This window comes from Pipistrellus hanaki, assembly GCF_964339955.1.
Source record: "Pipistrellus hanaki genome assembly, chromosome: 1".
Lineage (NCBI taxonomy): Eukaryota > Metazoa > Chordata > Mammalia > Chiroptera > Vespertilionidae > Pipistrellus > Pipistrellus hanaki.
Genome location: NC_140503.1, coordinates 26958596 through 26976159, shown reverse-complemented (window position 1 = coordinate 26976159; position 17564 = coordinate 26958596). Strand labels below are relative to the sequence as shown.

Genomic DNA, 17564 nt, shown 5'->3' with positions numbered 1-17564 from the left:
GACCATGTGTTGAAAAGACTGTTCTGTCTTCATTGAATTGCCTTTGTCTTTTGGTAAAAAAATCATTTGACTACATTTGTGTAGGTCTGTTTCTAGAGGCTTATTTTCCACTGGTCTGTTTGTTTATCCTTTAACAATATCACAATGTCTTCATTACTACAGCTTTAAAATCTTGAAATCAGGTCATGTGAGTTCTCTAACTTTATTCTATTACAAAAGTGTCATAACATTATTTTACCTTTTCATATACATTTTAGAATCTCCTTGTCGATTTCCACAAAAACATCTGCTAGGCTTTCATTTGGGTTTGTGTTTAATCTATAGTTCAATTTGAGGACAGTTGACATCTTAACAAAATTGAGATTTCCAATCTGTAAACATGATGTTCACTCAATTTACTTAGGTCTTTGATTTCTTTTATAAGTGCTTTTTAGTGTTCAGTGTGTAAATCCTGCAAATATTTTATTAGATCTATACCTAAGTTTTCAATTTTTTTTGGTCCTGTTGTAAATGGTCAACATTTAAAAAGATTTAGGCTTCCAATTGATCATGATAAGATATAGAAGTACAGTGTGTGTTTTATATTGATTTTGTATCCTGAGTTTTTACTAAACTCATCCATTCTGTGAGGTTGTTTTGGGGTTTTTTTGGGTTTTTTTTTTTTTTTTTTTTTTTTTTTTTTTAGGTTTCTTGGGATTTTTCAAGTAGAGAGTCCTGTAATCGATGATTAGAAATATGCTTATTTCTTTCTAGTCTATATGCCTCTTCTTTTTAATTCTTTATTGTTTAAAGAATTATGTAAGTCTTCTTTTCCCCCAGCACATGCCTTCATCCCACCCTGTCTGTGTCCATTAGTTATGCTCATATGCATGCATTCAAATCCTTTTATTAATCTCTTTTCCCTTCACCCCCACCTTCCCTCATAGTTTAGACAGTCTGTTCTATGGTTCTGGTTCTATTTTTTGTTCATCAGTTTATGTTGTTCATTATATTCCACAAATGAGGGAGATCATATAAATTTTCTTTCTCTGACTGGCTTATATCTCTTAGCATAATGATCTCCAGTTCCTTCTTTTTTACAGCAGCATAATATTCCATTGTGTAGATGTACCATAGTTTTCTAATCCACTCATCTGCTGATGGGCATTTAGGCTCTTTCCAAATCTTAACTATTGTAAATTGTGCTGCTATGAACACAGGGGTGCCTATATCCTTTCTGATTGGTGTTTCTTTTTGTGGGATATATTCCTGGAAGTGGGATTACTGGTCAAATGGGAGTTGCATTTTTAATTTTTGGAGGAAACGTCATACTGTTTTCCACAGTGGCTGCACCAGTCTGCATTCCCACCAGCAGTGCAAGAAGGTTCCTTTTTCTCCACAACCTCTCCAGCACTTGTTGTTTGTTGATTTGTTGATGGTAGCCATTCTGACAGGTGTGAGATGGTACCTCATTGTTGTTTTGATTTGCATCTCTCGGATGATTAGTGACTTTGAGCATGTTTCATATGTCTCTTGGCCTTAGAAGGCCTTTTCTTTTTCTGGACATTGCACTGGGACTTCAAGTGAAGTACCCTATTGAATAGGAATGGTGAAAGGTAACATCCTTGCCTTGTTCACAGTTTTAAAGGGAAAGCATTCAGTCTTTCATCTTTAAAACTAGAGGCCCAATGCATGAAAATTCATGCACTGAAGGGGGAGGGGGAGTCCTTCAGCCCAGCCTGTTCCCTCTCACAGTCCAGGAGCCCTCAGGGATGGGAGGTGATCCAGTGACCAGGGAAAGGCGATACCCCCATCATACCTCTGCTACTGCCACTGCCAGCAGTGCAAGCCTCAGCCGGCCCTGGTTATCTGAGCCTTGGGCAGCCACCATCCAAAGCTTGCATTGCCTTGGGCTGGCCCTGGGCGGCTGCGCAGCCATCATCTGAGGCATGCTTGCATCTTAGGCTGGCCCTGGGCGGCTGGGGGGGGTGAGGGAACTGGGGGACTCCGGAGGCAGACGTGTGGAGCTGCTGGACCTGCCTGGGGGTGGGCTGGGCTGCACTGCACCCCCTGACAGGGCTGAGGGGACTGGGCACCGCCATCTTTGAGGGCGTGGTAGTCAATTAGCATAGCCTCTCCTTATTGGCTGTGGGCACCATCTTTGTGAGGGTGTGATGGTTCATTAGCATATTCCCTCTATTAAACAGGATGTTAGCTGTAGGTTGTTTTGTAGATTCTCTAAATCAGGTTAAGGAAGTTTCCTACTATTCTGAGGTTGCTGAATAGATATTGAATTTTGTCAAATGCCTTTTTGCATCTGTTGAGGTGATCATGTGGTTTTTTGTTTAATCTGTTAATATGGTGAGTTACATTAAGTAATTTTCAAATACTGAACCAGCCTTGCATGGTTCTGTGAATAACTCCAGAGTTGTTTCAAACACAAATCATTTTGGATTATTTTCCTTGGACTAACATATATATATATATATATATATATATATATATATATATATATATATATATGTATATGTATATGTGTGTGTGTGTATATATGTATGTATATGTATATGTATATATATATAAAATATATATTTTATTGATTTTTTTACAGAGAGGAAGGGAAAGAGGTAGAGAGCTAGAAACATCGATGAGAGAGAAACATCGACCAGCTGCCTCTTGCACACCCCCTACCGGGGATGTGCCTGCAACCAATGTACATGCCCTTGACCGGAATCGAACCTGGGACCTTTCAGTCCGCAGACCGACGCTCTACCACTGAGCCAAACTGGTTTCGGCTGGCTAACATATATTAAAATTTATTCTTAGAAACAAAGAAGGAAACCAAATATAAGATTTTGTGAGCTAGTGTTTATAAAGTCAAAGGAATCAAGATATTTATTAACACTTGTATAAATTTTACATGTTGGAGTTGTGTTCTTTTTAAAAATATATATTTTATTGATTTTTTTACAGAGAAGAAGGGAGAGGGATAGAGAGTCAGAAACATCGATCAGCTGCCTCCTGCACACCACCTACTGGGGATGTGCCCACAACCAAGTACATGCCCTTGACCGGAATCGAACCTGGGACCCTTCAGTCTGCAGACTGATGCTCTATCCACTGTAGGTTCAGCTGAGTTGGGAAGTTACTTCTTTAGCCAAGCTAAAGTCATCTATAATATGTAGCCACCTCAGAAAATGCTTGAAAAGGTTAAAATAAAGTAAGAAAGGCACTGAGAAAAATAATCTGACACATAGTAGATACTTAATAAGTACTGGTATTTGCTTTCTCATCTCCCCCCCCCCCCACCTTGTGTTTTATGGCAAATTGACAAATTGACAGATGTGAAGTAATAAAGGAGATTCATTCAGATTTTTGACAATTTTTAGTATATGTAGTTATTCCAAACATTAGAAATTATAACTATATTTGTAGCTGAGTTGTCTTGAATTATGGTTACTTTAACTGCTTCCTTCACAGTAGTCAAACTTTACATAAAAATCTGAGGGCCGTGGCCAGGTAGCTCAGTTGGCTGGAGCATTGTGCAGATACAGCAAGGTTGCAGGTTCAGTATCCAGTCAAGGTATATACAAGAATCAGCCAGTGGATATATAAATAAGTGGAACAACAAATCGATCTTTCCCTCCCTCCATTCTCTTTCTATCTCTAAAAATAAAATTTTTTAAAAAAATGAGAATTTGTTTCATATATTGAATTCTTTCATTTGTTATGGAAAATATTTGATGATGACACTTAAAATGTATTAATACTTTGATGTGACCTTACAAGTAGGCTTTCTATATTTTGCTTGTGTGCTTCACAAGTGCATTTAAGACTTCATTCATTAAAAATAGTTGACTGCCTTCTATGAATACACCAAAGTGCTGTGCTAGGATTTGGTTGCACTTAAAGAATACCCAATTATGTGTAATAATTATTGTGAAATATTTGGGATGTAAGTGAGGCTTCAGAAAATTGTTTTTCTTCCTTTCTGAATTTCTCTTAAGCTAGAACTTGATTTGAGATTTTTTTATTTTTTACTATTTTTAAAATACTTTTTTTTTTTAATTGATTTCAGAGAGGTAGGGGGAGGGAGAGAGAGAGAGAAACATCAATGATGAGTGGAAAACATCCTTCGGCCGCCTCCCACACACCCTGCACTGGGTCCGCAACCCAGGCATTTGCCCTGACTGGGAGTGAACCATGGCCTCCTGATTCATAGGTTGATGTTCAACCACTGAGCCACATAGCCAGGCTGATTTGAGATTTTTTAACTCTTCTCTTCAAAAACAATCTGTACTCTTTCACAGATCAAAGGCAGGGTTGCAATAAACTGCATTATGTTTTAATAAATATATTTTAATAGAGTATGTGATTATTAATACTTTAAGCAATTTTACAGAAATTGTGTGAATTAGTTATCATAGACTAGATCAGTAATGAATAACTGTAATTGTATGCTGAGGTAAAGTTTTTTCATCTCTGAAATGATGGTGAAAATCAGTGTGTGTGTGTGTGTGTGTGTGTGTGTGTGTGTGTGTGAGTGTGTGAGTGAGGGGGGGGGGGGGTTGTTGCCCTGCTTATAAACAGCTTACATACGTAGTGAGATCAAGTTCTCAGTGTTATCAGTTTCTCTCACTGACTTCTCAAACATTACTCTACTCTAGGGTGTTTTTTCACTACATTGCTTTTAGTATACATTTTTAATTAGGCTTAAAAAGTGACATAATTTGTAGAGTTGAGTTGCATTGCAAGTGATTTAAAATCTTATGTTCAGATAAGCCAATTGTTTAATTTTACTGATGTCATTGTGCTTGTATTAATATTTTGATCACTTTTTTTCCTTTTGTGTAATCTGTTTTGGGACTTGTATTCTTTCCCATTTATACAAGTTTTCTTAGGATGTTCTTTCTCTATAGGTAACTGTAGCATTTTCTGTAGTTGTAGTACAGCACTTATCAAATAGCATTGCAGTTGTATAGGGGTTTTGTTTGTTTGTTTACTTATCTGATTTCCATACTAAATTTTAAGATTCTTTTTCTTGCCAGTGACAATCCAGGTTTCTGTACCAAGTGGATTTTTACACTATTGAATGAAAGTATCGTTTAGTAACCTTTTTAACTGCAGGATTTGTAATACAGTAGTTCCCTCTTATCCGCAGTTTCACTTTACATGGTTTCAGTTACCTGTGGTCAACTGTGGTTTGAAAATATTAAATGGAAAATTTCAGAACTAAACAATTCACAAGTTTTAAGTCATACATCATTCTGAGTAGCATGATTCTCTCCCTCTCCTGCCCTCCCCATGTGAATTATTCCTTTGTCCACTGTATTCACACTGTATATGCTACCTGACCAGATCAACTGTGCTTGTGTTCAAGCAACCCATATTTTACTTAATAATAGCCCTAATGTGCAAGAATAATGATGCTGGCAATTCAGATATGCCAAAGAGAAGCCGTAAAGTGCTTCCTTTAAGTGAAAAGGTGAATATAGTAGAGTAAGATATTTCAAAAGAGACTATATTCACATAATTTTATTACAATACTAGAGGCCCAATGCACGAAATTCACGCAAAAAGTAGGTCTTCCTTCCCTCAGCTATTGGCAACCGGCGTCCCTCTGGTCCCCGGGACCCAGGCTTCTCTCAGAGCCCTGGCTTTGTCCGGAAGGTCGTCTGGAAGGACGTCCGGTCTCATTAGCATGTTATGCTTTTATTATTACAATGTTATAACTACCTTATTTTATTATTGGTTTTGCACCTAATTATTCAATTAACCTTTATCATAGGTTTTATGTATGGGGGGGGCGGGGAACAGTTGGGTGCTCTCTGCGATTTCAGGCATCTCATCCACTGGGGGTCTTAGAACGTATCCTCCATGGATAAGGGGGATGTGCTGTTCAGTAATCTTTAAGATTGACCTTTCGTTCCTATTTCTTGTTGCATAGTAACACTCTGTTCTTCTGCCTTCTAACACTACCTTGTCAAAATTAGAACATGGCTCATACTTTCAGTCAGCAATACTACAGTACTAAAAGTCCAATGGATTCTAAACTCAGTGACATTTGTAACCTCATCAGTTTTCTTCCTTCTCAGTTTCTTGTTTCCTGTTCTGATGACACATCCCTACTCCTGATCCTGAAAATACTCTATTAGCCTAATTTATAGATAACAATATATGAATATTTATATTGTTTAATGTTCTTGTTCTAATAATTATGAAATGGTTAGTACTTGATATTTCTTCAATGAAGAGGCAAACTATTCTTTTTTTATGGCCAGTTGTTGAATTGCATACTAGTGAGGTAATCATCTACTAATTTGCTGACCTTTGAAGCATATTTTTTTCTCTAGTAAGCTATAAATCACTGAGGGAGGTCAAAAGTTGGAATCCCATACATTTTTAGAGACCTGAAACTTGTGACAAGTGATTGACTAAAAGATTGACACTTAAGAATAAAGGGGATAGAGAAAAATGTATGTGGAATAGACATAAAAATAGGCATCTGTAAAGCAAAGCAATAGCTGTGTGAGTTTGTAATTGGGATTCTGTGAAGGTTGACATTGTGAGTTATTAACATGATGAAAGAATGGATGCAATCAAAATTATGACAAGGCTCTGGAACTTCTACGACAGGAAGAGCTCACAGGCAGCAGTTTTGTTACTATATTTAAAGTGTACGTGGTTCCTTTTGGAATTTCTCTTACAATTAATGCCCTTATTCCTTTAGTAAACTGGTTTCCTATAATTTTTAAATTAAAGATGGAACGTAATTATTTTTGTGTGGTAGAGGAAGTCCTGACTATTGAGAAATCATAATTCTAATGATAGTTTAAGTGTTTCATTTAAAAATTCTTAGCTGCATTGCTTATGAAATTGTTTAAGGTCTTAGGGGTTATATATTCGCTAGAGGCTCAGTGCAAGAGTAGGCCTTTCCTCCGCTGTGGGCACTGGCTTCCCTCCTCCTGCCGCCGGCAGGCACCTGGGACGGCTTCTCTCAGGCCACTCACAGGCACCAGGGACCTGGGCTGGCTTCCTTCTGATCTTGGCTTTATCAGGAAAGATGTCCAGTCTAATTAGCATATTACCTTTTTATTATAGACTGAAGGCCCGGTACACAAAATTCGTGTATGGGAGGGGGGTGTCCCTCAGCCTGGCCTGCACTCTCTCTAATCTAGGACCCCTCGGGGGATGTCTGACTGCCAGCTTAGAGGATAATCAATTCCTGTGGATCAGGCCTAAACTGGCAGTCAGACATCCCTCTCACAAACTAGTACCACTGGCTCCTAACTGCTCACCTGCCTGCCATCCTGATTTCCCTAACTCAGTGGTTCTCAACCTTTCTAATGCCGCGACCCTTTAATACAGTTCCTCATGTTGTGGTGACCCCCAACCATGAAATTATTTTTTTTGCTACTTTATAACTGTAATTTTGCTACTGTTATGAATCATAATGTAGATATCTGTGTTTTCCAATAGTCTTAGGCTCTACAGCAGCGGTTCACAACCTGTGGGTTGCAACTCAAAGGTTGAGAACCACTTGGGCAGCCCTTGGGGGCTGAGGGCAGGTCTAGCCACACTACGTGCCTCCGCCTGTCTCTCCCCCCCCCCCCCCAAGGGGCATACATGTGGCACGTAGCAGGGCTGAAAGGACTTTGGGACTCTGGCAGGGCTGAGGGAACTCGGCACCACCATCTTGTGGCTATGGGCACCGCCATCTTTGTGATGATATGACGGGTAATTTGCATATTCTCTCTGTATTAGATAGGATGCTACCTTATCTTTCTACTCTAATTGGAAGAAAAGTTTCACTCTCACTGTACAGTATTTTCTTGGGGAGTACTACAAAATGGCAGAACCAGAAGTCATGAGATGCAGTGAGGAATTAATACTATGGGCAAGGATGCAAAAGAAAAACTCAGAGGATATGCACTGCTCTATTACCAAGTAAATCAAGGTCTTAAAAATCAGGCTTCAGTTTGAGGCACAGTTGTATCATTTAGTTTTTTACATTGGAGGATTTAATTATCTTTACAAGCGAAGTCACAAAATTGAACAAGGAGATGGTTGTGAGAGTTAATAAGATGATGCATGCCAGGTACAGTGAGTAAATGACTACATATTAATCCCTATTAAACAGTAGCTTAAGAGAGAGGAAAGGCAACAAAAATTTTTGGAAAAAGGGACACTGCCAATATAAATGTGTGCTTCAGGAAAGATAACTTGGCATTATTGTGTAAAATTATTGGCAACTAGAAAGACTATCAAGTTCATAGAAAAATCCTTGAAAGAATGTGTATATAATTTAAGGTAGTGGTACGAAAAGAGAGAAAGAATTAGGGGTGTATATATGTGAGATATTAAGGAGGGAGAATTGGTGGGAGATAATATAATTACCAGTATATTTAGGGATAATATAATTCTGACTTTCAATACTTTAGTTTGATCCCAGGGGATAGCTGATTTTTCTGACAAATTTTAAGATATAAATTAATATTTTATTAAACTGTTTGTCAAGATAGGACATATGGCTCACTTGGCAGCACATACTAAAAATTGGAGCAATGCAGAGTGGAGAATAACTTTTTTAAATGTTACCAGGAACCTGGAATGCTGGTAACAAATTCACTTTTAAAATGAGTAGGAAAGTTCACATGCATTCTACCATCCCTCCACTGGAGTATCTCTGCTGCTTGGCTAACTTGAGTAGTATTTAGAAAGTTTCAGCAATAGATGTCATGTTACCGCAGTCTGGTATAGTAAACTTGTAGTCTGTTAACATAGATAACAGTGAAATATCGTATTAAAGTTCATTTTATGAAGCAAGAAGTTGAGAAAAGACTAATTTTCTCTATTCATATTTTAAAGGTAACAACAGAGTGATGTACAGTTGACCCTTGAACATTTCGGGAGTTAGGGGTGCCGACCACTGTCCCAGTGAAAAATGCTTGTATGACATTTGGCTCCTCATAAACTTAAGTTTTCCCTTAGTATCTACAGAAGATTGGTTCCAGGACCCCCGTGGATACCGAAATCCTTTGATGCTCAAGTCCCTTATATAAAAATAGGAGCCCGATGTACAAAATCTATGCCTGGGGGAAGGGGGGTCCCCTCAGCCTAACCTACCCCCTCTCACAGTCTGGGAGCCCTCAGGGGATATCCTACTGTCCTCTCTGTGGGAGGTGACCAGACTAATCACCCCGCTGCCGCAGCCACTGCCAGCCACCACAGCCGCCAAGTATTATATTTTCATCAACACGGACTCCAGTCCCTTCACCATGAAAAAATGACAACTTTCTTTAGGCATTTTCAAAATGTGTCTTTCATAAGATATAACCTTTCTCTCTCTCTTTCTCTCTCTTTTCCTCTCTCTCTTTTCCCCTCCCTCCCTTCCTTCCTTCCTTCCTTCCTTCCTTCCTTCCTTCCTTCCTTCCTTCCTTCCTATTTTCTTTCTTTCCTTACTTGAGGATATGTTTCTATTGGTTTTTAAGAGTGTAGAAGAGAGAGGGGGGGAGAGATAGAAACATCAGTGTGAGAGGGACACTTTGGTTGCCTCTTGAAGGAGCCCTGACGTGGGCCCCAGCCAGGGAGGAGCCAGCAACCTAGGTACATGCCCTTGATCAGAATTGAACTGGGACCCTGTGGTCGGCAGGCCGAGGTTCTATGCACTGAGCCAAAGCAGCTAGGGCAGGATATGACATTTCTTAGCCCCTCCAGCAGCGGACCTTCGTTTTTTCCTCCAGGAGTGTGGTGGAAAAACCCTAGAACACCTTCTTGGATTCTTATTACTCAAGTTACCAAGAACACTGCGAGTGGCAGCGTCTGAACTTAGACAATGAGTGGTCCAGAAAAGGTGTTTATGTTCCAACTGGTTTGGCTCAGTGGATAGAGCATCAGCCTGAAGGGTCCAAGGTTTGATTTCTATTAAGGACATGTACCTTGGTTGGGGGCATATCCCCAGTGGGGAGTGTACAGGAGGCAGCTGATCGATGTTTCCCTCTCATTGATATTTCTGACAGTCTATTTTTTTTTTTTTTTTTTTTTTTTTTTTTTTTTTTTTTTTTAAAGAAAAGGTGTTTCCTCTGCAGCCCATACGCAGAGGCTCTCCTGCATTGTGTCCACTGGGCTAAGGGCATTAAGGGCGTGTCCCCGGCTTGTGTTCGCTGTGTCTGCCGGGCTGGGGGCATGGACCTGGGCCACTTGGAGTGGGTGCATGTGCAAGTGGCCGCAAGGCGGGAACTTCCACCCCACAGCTGCTTGTGCTTGGCACCCCTGGCCACTTGTCCCAGGATCTGGGCTGCTTCGCGCCCATAGGCCATTCCTGGCTGGGGGCGTACTGGGATCCTGGCTGTTCAGGGCCTATGAGTGGGCCTACAGGCTCAGAGCAGTCTGGGTCCCAAGGATATTCCTGGGATCCAGGCTGCTTGGCACCCACATATACAAATTAACCCACTATCTTTGTCAGGTTAATTTTCATACTCCTGATTGACTGGTGGGTGTCACAGAGATACAATCAATTTGCATCTTACTCTTTTATTAGTATAGATCAACATATGCAATCTGCCCTCTGCATCCAGGGACTCCCAACTGCAAATTGAAAACAGTACAGGTGTTTATTGATAACAATCTGCATATAATTGGAGCTTTTAAGTTCAGACTCTTACTGGTAAAGGGTCAACTATAATTATGTGATTTTTAAAAAGAGGTCTGTAGTCAGTATGGTATCATCTTACAGAGATGTAACTAACATAGCACTGTGGATCCACACAAGGGTTCGCTGATCTGGATTTTAGTTCCTTCTCTATTAACATCTAGCTCTGTGACTTAACTTGGAATACCTACAATATCTTCTGGAAAATCTGCTTATCTTTAAGGGCAATTGTGAAGATAAACTGAGATGTGTTTTAATTTACTGTAGACATGGGAAAGCTTTACAAATGTAACTTATGAATATGTATATTACACATATCATTTCTGGCCTGTTCTTTTTGGTTTTCCTGTCTAGCAGTTAACCTGTCAGCATCCTCGCTTTATTTATTTATTTATTTACTTGTTTATTTATTTATTTATTTTTAATATGTTTTATTGATTTTGTACAGAGAGGAAGGGAGAGAGGTAGAGAGTTAGAAACATCTGTAAGAGCGAGTCATCGATCAGCTGCCTCTTGCACACCCCCTACTGGGGATATGCCCGCAACCAAGGTACATGCCCTTGACCGGAATCGAACCCGGGTCCCTTCAGTCCCCAAGCCGACACTCTATCCATTGAGCCAAACCGGTTTCGGCAGCATCCTCACTTTAAATGCAATACTTCTAAAATGGATTTATGATCTTCCCAGTTCTTCCCATCCTTCTCTCCCCAAGGAAAAACCCATATTCTCTGAATTACAGTTTAAGGTTCAATTGTCACGCTCAATATTTTAGAATTATATTTGGCTCTGGTCACTAAATCTTGTCAAATGATCCTTTGTAGTGGCCATTGTTTGAAATTATCTTTAGTGCTACTTCCTTTATCTTCCCATGCACAAAATATTAACCCTTTGCACTCCACTGTCCCCTCTCAGGGGACATCGGAATTCTAGCATATCACTCGGATGTCCCCTCTCAGGGGACATTGCAGTTTATTAGTGATTATGGTGAATTGAGTTAATTCAACGCACGTTTCGCAAAGTAGCGTCGAGTAGCTGGTAGCCAATGTCCAGAATGGTTCGGAGTGCAAAGGGTTAAAACATTGTCTCTTGGCTATTCTATTTATATTTCCCCTAGTCAACTCATTACAGTGTATAGTAAGTTTAAACTTTCTAAAAAGCCATTTTTTGTTTTGTTTTAACTCAAACCCATAGTCTCCCACTGCTTGCATGAGAAATTCAAACAATTTAGCTAAGCATTTAGAGTCAACTGTGGCTTTATCTTCTATCTCTTACATTGGCTCTGTTTCTTAGCAAGACTATTCTTGTTCTCCAACTAGGCCATATATATTCTTCGTTGTTAGCAATATACTAAAAAGCCATTTTGCAAGTAATTTGATTCCATATGTTTAAAAATCCAGTTTTTAAATGTTATAGGTAGTTTGAAATGTTATAAATTACCTTTGTCCAAGTGCCTTTTTTAAAAACTTTACTAACCTTTTGGATTCATTTAATCTTTTATTACGAAGTTGTTGAAGGTGATAATGGGGCAGTTCAAGTAACCAATCATTTGATATTCTTTGGCTTTTAACCAATTCCTACTTTGAGTGAGTGGTCTTGAATATCTCAAAGACCTTCAATTCTGTGTATGATACAAGCAAATGGAGAATTTTCCCACTAAATTAAAAAAACACAAAACTTTTAACTTCAGCCAAAACCGGTTTGGCTCAATGGATAGAGCGTCGGCTTGGGGACTGAAAGGTCCCGGGTTCGATTCCGGTCAAGGGCATGTACAATACTTTGGTTGCGGGCATATCCCCAGAGGGGGGTATGCAAGAGGCAGCTGATCGATGACTCTCTCTCATCGATGTTTCTAACTCTCTATCTCTCTCCCTTCCTCTCTGTACAAAATCAATAAAATAAAAAAAATAAAAAATAAACAAAACAAAAAAAACCTTTTCACTTCAGAGAATATTACATGTGATAAATAGGGAGCTTAATTATCTTGTTTTACAAAATGATTTCTTGTTTTCCCTACTCTTTATTTTTGCAAGGTACTACTATAGCAGAGTAATTTTCAGATTTGTAAAGGAAAACAGTGAATGATGATTCATTATGCAGTCCCATTGGTTCCTGGGAATACTTAACCAGTACTGCCAAACCTAAATTTTAAGCATAAAAAGGCAAGAAGAGACTATTAGATATTTGGATTTGCAAATGTATTTTTCATAGAATTTCATTGTTTACAAGAGAGAATGTCTATGGACAAGTGAAGGAAAATCTTAGGCAGGTATTCTTCAAAACAGTGGTTGCCAATTGATGATCCACAGACCACTGGTGGTCCATGAGATCCAAAAGGTTGGTGACCGCTGCTTCAAAACACTGAACTGAGAATCATTATAATCCCTAGTTTTTCTTTCTCTTTACTTAGTATTGGATAAGACTAAATGAAAATAATGGCAAGAGTGAAGAGCTTCTTTTTCAGGTCATATAAACTTGGTATGAGTCTTGGCTCTGCCATTTAAATTTATGATCTCTGAAAGCAACTTAACCTCTCCATACCTGTTTTCCACATCTGCAAACTGAGGATAACTTTGAGGAGTTGAAAGGATTGAATGGGAGTTGAAAGGATTGAATGAGATGATATATGTGGCACTCTGACTGGCAAGTCTATCGCTTTTACTTCTACTACTACTAACCACTATCACCATCACTGTTTACTCAAACCAGTATATTCAATTAAAAAATAAAATAAATTAAGAAAACATTTAAACAATCATTCTACTTTTGTCCTCTGGTGAATACCATATAAGGATGTTGAAAGAATCATCTATACTAATAAAGGGGTAATATGGTAATTAGATGGGATGTCTTCCAGACGTCCTTCTTGACAAAGCTGGGCCCGAGAGAAGCCACCCGCCTGTGGTCCCGGGTGCCAGCAGCTGAGGCTGTGGCCTGGGAGAAGCTGGCCGCCCACTGTCCCAGGCGCCAGCGGTTGCTGCCTGGGAAAAGGTGCCCGCCCACGGTCCTGAGTACCTGTGGCCGGCCAGAGGGAGGAAAGCCCAGGTCCCAGGTTCCTGTGGCCGGCCTGAGGAGGGAAGCCTGGGTCCCAGGTGCAGAGCCGAGGCAGAGGCAGTTAGAATTGACCAGCAGGCAGAGGTGGTTAGAGGTGACCAGGCAGACAGGCAGGCAGGTGAGCGGTTAGGAACCAGTGGTCCTGGATTGTGAGAGAGTGCAAGCTGGACTGAGGGACACCTTCCACCTGCGTGCACGAATTTCATGCACCAGGCCTCTAGTCTGATATCACGGATGTAAACCCATATACACAGGAGTTCCTATTACAGTTCCTGTTGAATGTTTATTTTGAGGTACTCTTTGGGCAAAATCTTTTTTCTTTAAACCTGTTTTCTCATTGAGAATAACAATAGTACTTAAACTTGGAGGATTTTTTGAGGATTAATTACATTAAGGATGGTAGCATCATGTTTAGCATATAGGGCCAGTCAATATTATGACCATTAAGTATGTTTTGTCTATACATTTTTTAGTCTTTCCTGGTTTAGGCCACTTTTTTTTTAATTGGTTTTTTACAGAGAGGAAGGGAGATTTAGAAACATTGATGAGAGAGAAACATCCATTGGCTGCCTCCTGCACACTCCCTACTGGGCATGTGCCGGCAACCAAGGTTCATGGCCTTGATCGGAATCGAATCTGGGACTCTTGAGTCCGCAGGCTGACGCTCTATCCATGGAACCAAACTGGTTAGGGCTAGGCCCCTTTATTTAAAAAAAAAAAAAAAAAAAAAATTTCTTTATTGGTTATGGTATCACATAATTATTCTCATCCCTCTATTTCCATCCCAAACCCTTCCCCACATAAGATCCAGGCTCGGCTGCCCCCCCTCCCTATTGGGCTAGATCCAGACCCAGCCAATCTAACCCTTGTCAAGCCCTGCCAGGCAGGGGGCACAGCCTCAGGTCCTCTGGCCCGGTTCTGGGGTGTGGGGCGTGGCCTGATGTCCCCTGTCAAGCCCCACCTGGTGGGGGGCATGGGCTGAGGTCCCCTAACCCAGCACCAGTATGGGAAGTACACCTTGAGGCTCCCTGTTAAGCCCTGCTGGGTGAGATATGCGGCCTGAGATCCCCGGCAAGCCCCACTGGAGCGGGGGAGGGCGTAGCCTCAGGTCCCTGATGATTGCTTGTTAAGGCTCCTTATGGGAATTTGGCCTCTGCTGTGGGTGTAGCCATCTTTGTGACAGAGTGATGGTCAATAGCATATTCCCTCTTTATTAGATAGGATTGCTCTACCACAGCTATTTTCAATTGTTTTCATTTCATGGCACACATAAACTAATTACTAAAATTTGTGACACCAAAAATATATTTTTTGCTAATCTGACAGAAAAAAAAGGTATAATTTTGATTCATTCACACCAGACAGCTATTATTGTGTTAGGTGTTGTCATTTTTTAATTTGACAATGTAAGGGAAAAGAAAGCAGTGCTCTGACTAAACAGTCAGGTTTTATATGTTTTAAAGTTCTTGCAGCATACCAGTTAAAAATTGCTGCCCTATTAGAATATAAGCTCCATTAGGACAAGATCCTTTCAGTCTTGGTCTCCAATATAGCGTCAACATTTCTCCCTCTGAACTAACTGTTTCTCATCTGTCATATTCTCATTTTTAAACTTATTAGCATCAATAAACTATTCACAATGTATAAAATCCAGAAATAAAAGAACAAACAAAAAAACTGCATTTTTTTTAGCTTTAACCTAGAGGTCAAAGGTGTCATGAAAAATAATTTGCAAGCCCTAGTTGGTGTGGCTTAGTTGGTTGGAGCTTCGTCCTGTACACCAAAAGGTGTCGGTTGGGTTCAATTCCCAGTCAGGGCACATACCCAAGTTGTGGGTTCAAGTTCCCCAGTTGATTGGTGTTTCTCTCTCACATGGATGTTTCTGTATTTCTCTTTTTTCTTTCCTCCCTCTCTAAGATCTATAAAAAAGTATGTTATTCTTTTAAATAATAGTAATCTGCAAAAAGGGTCTTACCCTTTTTTAAAACCTTTTAAACCAATTATGTTTACATCTTTTCTCATCACTTATTCAGGTAATTTATATTGGCTTTAATGTATGTCCAGTGGAGATTGGGAGGGGTTGCATTTTTACGTAACTAGTATACTAAAAAATCCTAGACATTTGCAAATAGAATTGGATATCATATTGAATTAACCTTTCCCTCCCCTCCCTCTCTCTAAAATGCATTGCAGACTTTTATACTTGTCTCTTTCCTGTTTTACAGAGTAAGAAAGCTGGAGTTTTGTGAAAATCAGAGAAGAGAAACTAAGAGAATAGTAGACAAAGCCTTTCCAATTTGCATAATGTAAGTTCTTTTCACTATTCTTGGACTGAATCTTGTGTTAGCTGAAAAAGTTGTTTCTATGGGAACTAATAGGCCAACTCCTCAGAATCAGAGGAATGCTGATCACTTAAAATGAGAATTCCTAGCTGCTGGTCAAAGGGCATTACGTGTGGGAGAAAGGGAGGAAGGATGAATTGAAAAAAAATCTAGAATTCTGGACACTAGTGTTGACCAACCATGCTTATGCATATGAAGTGCATGTTTTACAGTTTCCTCTATCTATAATTTAGAATACTGATTATATAGGAAATTGTGTTCCTGCTAACCTGTCATGTTTCCCAGCTCTCACACAAATGGTTCTCTTTCTTAGTGTAGAGTTTTCAGTAGGCTAATATTCCTCATTGTTTCACGACACCTGATATCTATCATTTGTATTTTTTGAAGCTTATTTAGCATCTTTCACCCCCTTTCCCTATAGCCGATTCACATAAGCAAAGCCCTTGTCTACTAGTGAGAAGCTAGCATTGAAACAGCTTTGGCCTGCCCAACATGAAAATTCATTTTCTTAATTTTGTAGACTATGTGAAGAGTTTTGATCAAATATTTTTCTTTATTTTTTTTTCCCCCCACCACGAAGGAGCATGAGCTCCTGATGATGATTTGAAATGTGAGCTTTTGAGACATTTTTAAAAATTTTATTTATAATTAGAGGGTTGAAAGGAGAGAAATGCTCTTAGGGCCAGCAACTTATTAACGGTGTTATCTGTATAAGATGGTCTCTAATTTATATAAGGAGGTAATTCTCTAGATCAATCATTTACTAGCTTCCGATTGTCAAACAAAATGTTTTTCTTTTTTCTTTTTGGGAGAGGAAAAATATAATTCCTTTGGCCTAGGACTCTTTCACTATTTATTGATATGTGTTGACTACTTATACCAAGCTAGGACACAGCATAATGTTTCGGATTCTGAAAGAACTTGCCGAATCTTTCATTGCCTTTGAGTTAACTAGTGAACATTATATTTGGAGTGTTGTGTTGTGAGATTATTAAACCGAGTTGGTGTAAAAAACTTATTAAAGGAATAGGGATTTGTGGTAGATCTTGAAGGTAGAAGAGGAAAGGAGAAACAGTTCATATTTCTTAGTTTTTAAGGCATTTAGGCAGGAAGAAAAAGATATGGGATAGGCACAAATAGGAAGCCAACTTAGAAGGCTTGTAAAAGAAAGTAGTAAAAGATACAGTTAGAAAGTTTGGGTTTATCTTGTGAGTTCATACTCTTCTGTAGGCAACATGAAAGCTATCAGAGGTTCTGAACTAGAGTGATTTGCTCATATACTTAACCGATTTTTTTTCTTTAATTTTTTTTTTACTAGATATCAGAGCTATAGAGATGAATAAGACAGATGCCTGCTGATTAGATAATTTACCTATATGATCTATAGTCACCTTGCAGTTAATGCATCCAAAACTAAATTCATATTAACTAAGTCCCTATTACCCTTTAACTGCTCACCCCTTCTATCTAATTCTCCCTCTCTTTATTATTCTCAGTCTTAATTAATGACATTGCCATTCACCTAGTGATCCAAGGATAGT

General features: G+C 39.4%; 1 protein-coding gene across 3 annotated transcripts in view; it reads left to right on the top strand.

Annotated features, from left to right (window-relative positions):
* The window catches only part of PALS1 (protein associated with LIN7 1, MAGUK p55 family member), a 75785-nt gene that overhangs the window by 5518 nt on the left and 52703 nt on the right, over nt 1-17564 (top strand). For 2 of the 3 annotated variants that reach the window (XM_084866641.1, XM_084866643.1), the window contains exon 2: nt 15907-15987. The exons of the other annotated variant lie outside the window; for it this stretch is intronic. The gene's annotated coding sequence lies outside the window, so the exon portion shown is untranslated. The remainder of the gene's footprint in view (nt 1-15906; nt 15988-17564) is intronic. 3 annotated transcript variants of the gene reach the window in all.